This window comes from Struthio camelus, chromosome 18 (genome assembly GCF_040807025.1).
Source record: "Struthio camelus isolate bStrCam1 chromosome 18, bStrCam1.hap1, whole genome shotgun sequence".
NCBI lineage: Eukaryota > Metazoa > Chordata > Aves > Struthioniformes > Struthionidae > Struthio > Struthio camelus.
In genome coordinates this window covers 10,584,269-10,590,426 of record NC_090959.1, presented here as the reverse complement: position 1 = coordinate 10,590,426, position 6,158 = coordinate 10,584,269, and positions in this window count along the sequence as shown.

The following is a 6,158-nucleotide window of genomic DNA, read 5'->3' as shown; positions in this document are numbered from 1 at the left end:
GTGTAGGAGAAGCCCCTGTGGTTTGGGGTCTTTTGAAGAGATTTATTATTTTATTGACAATATTAATTTTTTTAATCAGCTTTCCATAACCACTTGTCTTCATTTAAAAATACCTTGTAACCTAAAGACAGGCAGCAGCAATAAGTAGGATGGCAGGAGTAAAACAGGGTACAGGGTCCAGGTGACAGTCAGAGAAGTCTGAACCTCTCTCCAGGTGAAATCACTCTGTTGGCAGGCGAAATTCATCAACAGTTGTATTTCACTTGAATAAGAAACAGAAGAGCAAGCAACCACATATTTCGGAGCTGGAAGTGGGATTTACAATTAGATCTTTAAAAACAAAAGAGATTCAATGCTAAGGGCTGCTGAGTGAATCATATGTCAAGAAGACTCCAGTTTCGGGAAGATGTAGGATGAAATTCAAAATGCTGATTTCAGCATCTCTAGCTTTACATACAATTTCCACTACTGCTAGATAATTAGAGATGGCCTATAAGCATAGAAGTCCAAAGGTTGCTCATAAGTTTCTTAATAATTCAGTCCTGTGTTTAAGTTCACCTCTCCTAAAGTACATCATTACATCTGTCCCATAAAACAGGATAAATCACAGTGTAGATCTGATGACACTATGCCTGTATAATAATCTCTGTATAGATTGTTAACTCCTAGGGCAGAGGGTGGATTCACCCTAAATCTTTTAAAAAGCTCGGCAAGTAAAATATTAAACACTGCATTCATCACAGTCATTATCTGACAGGGCTAGACCCATTATATGGTATACCACAAGGCCAGTAGGCAGGATATTCTAAATTAGTCAATGCTATGGCTTTTTGTTATTATGATTAATGACATCCGCATGCTGCAGAAGGATTCAGTTCAGTTCCTGCTCTGTCACATCACTTCTCCAATGAAAATCATTCGTATTGCCAAACCCTTCCCTGTTGTCCTCCTCTTCTTCTTTTCTTTAGGCAAAATTCCAGTAAATGTCAGTAGAAGCTTTTCCTGATAAGTCGTTAACCCTTTGCACATAAAAATGACGTGAGTAATGCGACTTACTGTTAACACTTTTTAGTATATGATTCCTACACAAAATTCTGCTACAGATTTTAGTATAGAATCAGCAACAAGCAGTGTGAAGGAGTAGGTTGGATACTTACTGGGTAGCTCTGATCACTAAAATTTGGGTCCCACTCTGACTCATTTTTTGGCTTTTGACCAGTCACTTAGCAGCCTCTGCCTCAGTCTCTCTACCTGTGCCACATGGCATTGGAAGTGATGAAAGAATTAACTTGTCTGCACAACACTTTAAAAAGCAAAAATAAGTAAATAGCATGGCAACTAGTCAGGTATTATCATTAAATATACATTCTGCATGTCAGATTTTACTTGGTTCAGCTGTATTTTCATGGTCTTAATTATTTATTTGCAACTCAAGTGAATACATATGAATTACTGAAAAACAGTTTGGAAAGACAGAATGAAAGCTAAAAGAAGCTAATGCAGCTAGGTCTCCATGGAAGTGTGTGCTGGGTAAGATAAATTGTTCTGGGGATACCAGGAGAGCCTACAACATGACCCCGCATGTATTCCAAGATATGGCAAATATACTGCGCTGTGCTGTACCTGGACCTTTACCTCTGCAGCTGCTGGAGCCACGACACGAGTTTGGGAGCATGAGGGAGAAGGAGAGGTTAGTCCCCCGGGTTCTTGTGCCCAGGACATGCCAACACGAAGCTAGTTACAGCTTGGATCTGGCATATGGAGAAGCTGCCCTCAAGAGAACAGAAAAGCAACTTCTTCACAGCGCAGGTCGCATTCGCTCAAATCCATTCCGCCAGTACTCAGACTCTGCGCTTATTCAAATGTGACAATTTCCCTCTTGCTCATGGCAAGGGCTCATCTCATGATCTTTCAAGACAGAAGTAAGAGGATCTTTATCTCAAGCTAAACAATATAGCTCTAGGGAGTGCCATTACAGTATACACATCCCCTGAGAGAAGCTCAGCTGAGAGACACGCTGAAGAACAGGCTGGATGGACACAATCGCTAAAATACGGCAAGCACTATCAGAAGGGACTCCAGGCTTTTAGATCATCTGGAAGTGGGGAAAAGTGTACGAGGTAAAAGGATGCCTCCTAAGAGAAAAAGTGAGATGCTGTCTGAATAGACTAAATGCATGAAAGAAAGGTGAGTTTCCAGCGCCAGAAAAATCACAGCTTTTTTCTGCTTCACAAGTTCTCACAATGATTGCTCTTAAAAGCAAAATTTGGGTTTCATCTTCAAAGTGAACGAGGGAAGAAAACAAAATACGTCGATAGCATAAAGAGAGAGAACTAATTAGAATTTCAATCTAAAGCTCAGAAATGTCCCAGATAGGATTCACAAACAAAAAAATAAAGAAATATAATTTAAGAAAGCAATCCCACAATGACAGCCAACCTACTAACGTATTAATGGGATCGTCATAGGCTATAGTGACGTGTGAAGTACGGCAGCATCTCATTTTGGATCATGTGGCTTTTTCCAAATCAGGTGTTCACACAGTTCCTTCCCATCTCATTTATGCTGCTCTTCCTCCCTCACCTTTGTCCATCCAGCCTCTAAACTAGGGATGTTTCAGTGAGTGAACTACTCAAAATAAATACCACTTCAGACAAAGTGTTTTCCAAAGCTGGAGGCATCAGAAAATTAACTTGTTTTATCTACAGCACTAGGTGTCAGTGCTTTCTGGTGTACTTAGTCCTGATCACTGCAGCTGCCTGACCAACTGCATACAAATACGCATGCAGCCGCAAGCTAAGGAGGCCTCTTTTTTGGCAGATAGCATTGCAAATCACGCAGAAGAGCAAGAGAGAGCGTTAACGTCAGCCTCTGTTTCCCAACAGCGTCATGAATTTAGAGGTATTCAAGTATGAAAAGAGACAGCTAGAAATTCCATAGTTTAAGCCTTAATCCAACCCTTTACTGAGAAGAAAAGGTATTAATTAAAGTCTATCGGTAGAAAGCCACAAAAAGCTGCGTTTCAGAAGGAGAGATGTTTAATTATGCTGTTGTAACATCCAGAAGAGCGAGGCAGGCACATCACCTGCAAAGAGGGGTTAAAGCTAAAGACTGAGAAACAAGATTGCAGTTGTCCTTCGCCTGGCTGACTCAGGCAGCTTGGCTAAGTCACTTGGTCACAGTAAATGGGGGATAATGTTTAGCGGCATTGGAGGAAGAGTGTGAATACTCTTAAAGCATATCATAGAGGGCAGCATACAAGAAGCTCTACAAGAATAAAAGTAACAGTATTCAATTCTCGACTATTATTAATCCCGTAATCTGTGTTCTGGACAAGCCAGAGTTTTTCTGCACTAGAAGTTCCAAACTCTGTAACACCAGAGGTTCCTGAGAATAAAACACAGGCTTTAAAAATAATGGCCTATTTTATCCAATCATTTAATCAAGTTAGAGGAAGCAGAAAAGCAACAGAAAAGGGAAAGAGGAGGTTATTAAAGAACAAAGCCATGGGGAAGAAAAGACTCACACCTCAACTGTGGCTCTTACTTCTCAGTTTAGGTAGCGGCTGGCCTGCATGTGTCCTAATCCCCAGCCTTTTTTAAAAGCAAATGTCACCAGTGATGGCCAAGTATAGCCGACGGCTGTGCTGCACGAGGGAGCGAATCCCAGCAGCACCTCATCATTCATCCCCAGCAGCAAAGACAGCCCAGGGCATCAGTCCACGGCAACATTCGGGCTCCCATTGCATATCGTTCCATTACCATCCCAAGAGCTGATCTCACAGCACTGTTCTTTTGCTTGCAGCCCATTTATGAGATTCCTAACTGGTTTTTAAAACAAAGATATGAAGACAGCTCTAATAATTACAAGAAACTAGCTACTTTGAAGGATAATTTGCAGTGGCTTTTGGTGGGGACTAGCTACTCTCACGGTTGTGTCTTTGGGCCTTTTGAAGCTTCTTGTTGAATAAGGATTTAAAATGTTACACAGCAGAGGTTCAGCCCTCTCCAGCATACATGAAAGCTGGCAATTACACAGCTGCAGACGACATAAAAAGCCTTTAAAAGAAATTACCCACATCCTTTAATAACACCTCTGCCTTCTTTCCGCTTTGTGTACCAGCTGCTATTTTAAAGGCTCTCTTCCTGCAGGGCCAGATCGTGGTAATGACGAGGGGCTGGCAAGAACTGCTGGAAGGGACGCTTCTACCACCTCACTCTGCATGGCGATTAACACTCATGATATTAAAAAAAAGACAGACAAGCATGTCAGGGCTGTTCCCTATCCACAGCAAACACTGCCTCCTGAAATTCCTTCTCTTCTCTAAGAAATCTAATTATCAAAAGACAGAGCTGCAGGGGACCTATGAATCGTGTACATGTTCTTGCAGCACTTAACAACTGCTGTGCAGTTCCTGTTAATTAATGTTCATGATTTGCATTTACATTGGGCCTAACTTGATTACACACTTTGTTCCATCGTCAGGGGACTGTATAATTCCCCAGCTCAATTGCAGAGACAGGTATATTAGAGGCCATTGATCACGACGACATAATTCAGGTGCAGCACTGCACTTCATGCCGGGCCACTGACAGATTGCTTTGGTTATCCTGTGCCATGCCCCCTTCCAGCAGTACATAATGCACCTCAGGTCTTAAGGTTTCTGAACGCTTTTTTCTTTCTCTCTTATCCTTTTTTCCCCACTTGTCCCCTCCAAACACACACGTTCCCTTTTCCTTCCAAGTGCATTTGCAGCAAAATAGTAAACATGAACAAAAACCACCGAGAGTGCTGGTGAAAGGATCTTTCTCTTTACAGGCTCTCAAGACCATTGTGCGTAAACCTACTGAGGTAACGTCCACGTCCACATGCGTTTTGCCCTAACTCTAGCTCTAGCGTTTATAAACGTGAGAAGCATCAACGTGCCCATTCTGCAGCTTGAGAAAAGAAAACCAGAAAGCCAGGGAGGCTGGTCCAACACACTGACACCATGTGAACCCACATACTGACATTTGCAGACATTCACTAGCAGGTTTAAAAGAAAATAGCTCTGATCCTTCCCACTCCCTCTGCTGGAATCCTCCCTGCAGGACTGAGCTACCCCTGCGTATGGACACATTGCCACAGCAGGTGGCTCTTCAGCTTGGTTCTTCGCAATGGTAAAGGCAGGTGGAGACAACATATTTTCCTAGGCCAGGCCCTTCTCACCTCCACTTTCTTCTACATGCCACCGCTCAATCAGTGCATGACACTGACAGTCACGCTGTAGACAATAAACGTAACTCCGGTTTTAATTCTACTTGCTGTTACTCTTCGGTCTGTTACGTTACCCCTCCCCCCACCCTTATTTTAAGCAATAACACTACCACTCTCAGGCTGTTCTTCACATGAAGTAAACTTCTTTTACGATGAAAGTTCAGAAATTTGCACAGATGGGCTATAGTCAAACCTCAGTCCTGAATGCCTTTAGATTTTTGGTACCAAAATTTGCCAGGTAGACCCCTTTCTATTTGTCAATGGCCTCCCCAAAATGCATGATCAAAGATTTCAGGTTGGTTTGGGCTTTGCAATATTTTCATATAAAGTATCACCTTGCCAAGCCTTAGAAAGTCTGCAGTGCACCTCCAGCTCCCATTCATCCACACTGCTGAACCATGCTCCCTGGCTGGTTGGTATCTCCCAGGGTTTGCTGCAGCAGTTGAACAAGAGAACAGAACGGTTTTAACCGGAGAAACGTAATACAGCAAAACAATAAACTCAGTCCAAAGAGAAGGAACGGCGCACCATAGCATTTTTGAAAATTTTCCATGTTTTTCAATCAACCATTTCCAACAAACAGTTTTCAGAGGATTTTTCAAGTATTGCTGATTTTTAATAACTAAGGCTCCTAACTGCTTCAGTTTCGATACGTCCCTTCTTCTGGGTGCTATCGGATTTGAAGCAGCAATTTCCATCTCAGCATAGAAAAATTATTTTTTAACTCTAAGTGTTAAAGAATCTTGAGTTTAGGCTTCACTCCTTCCCAGGTACAGTAGGTTGACTTGAAAGTTATGATATGTTGAAAATAAGGAATTTTCAATTCTTTGTTTTCTCATTCTGGTGTTGGGTGTTCAGGGATTACATTTCTAGGCTTTGCAGATTGAGTGCCAGAAAAAATG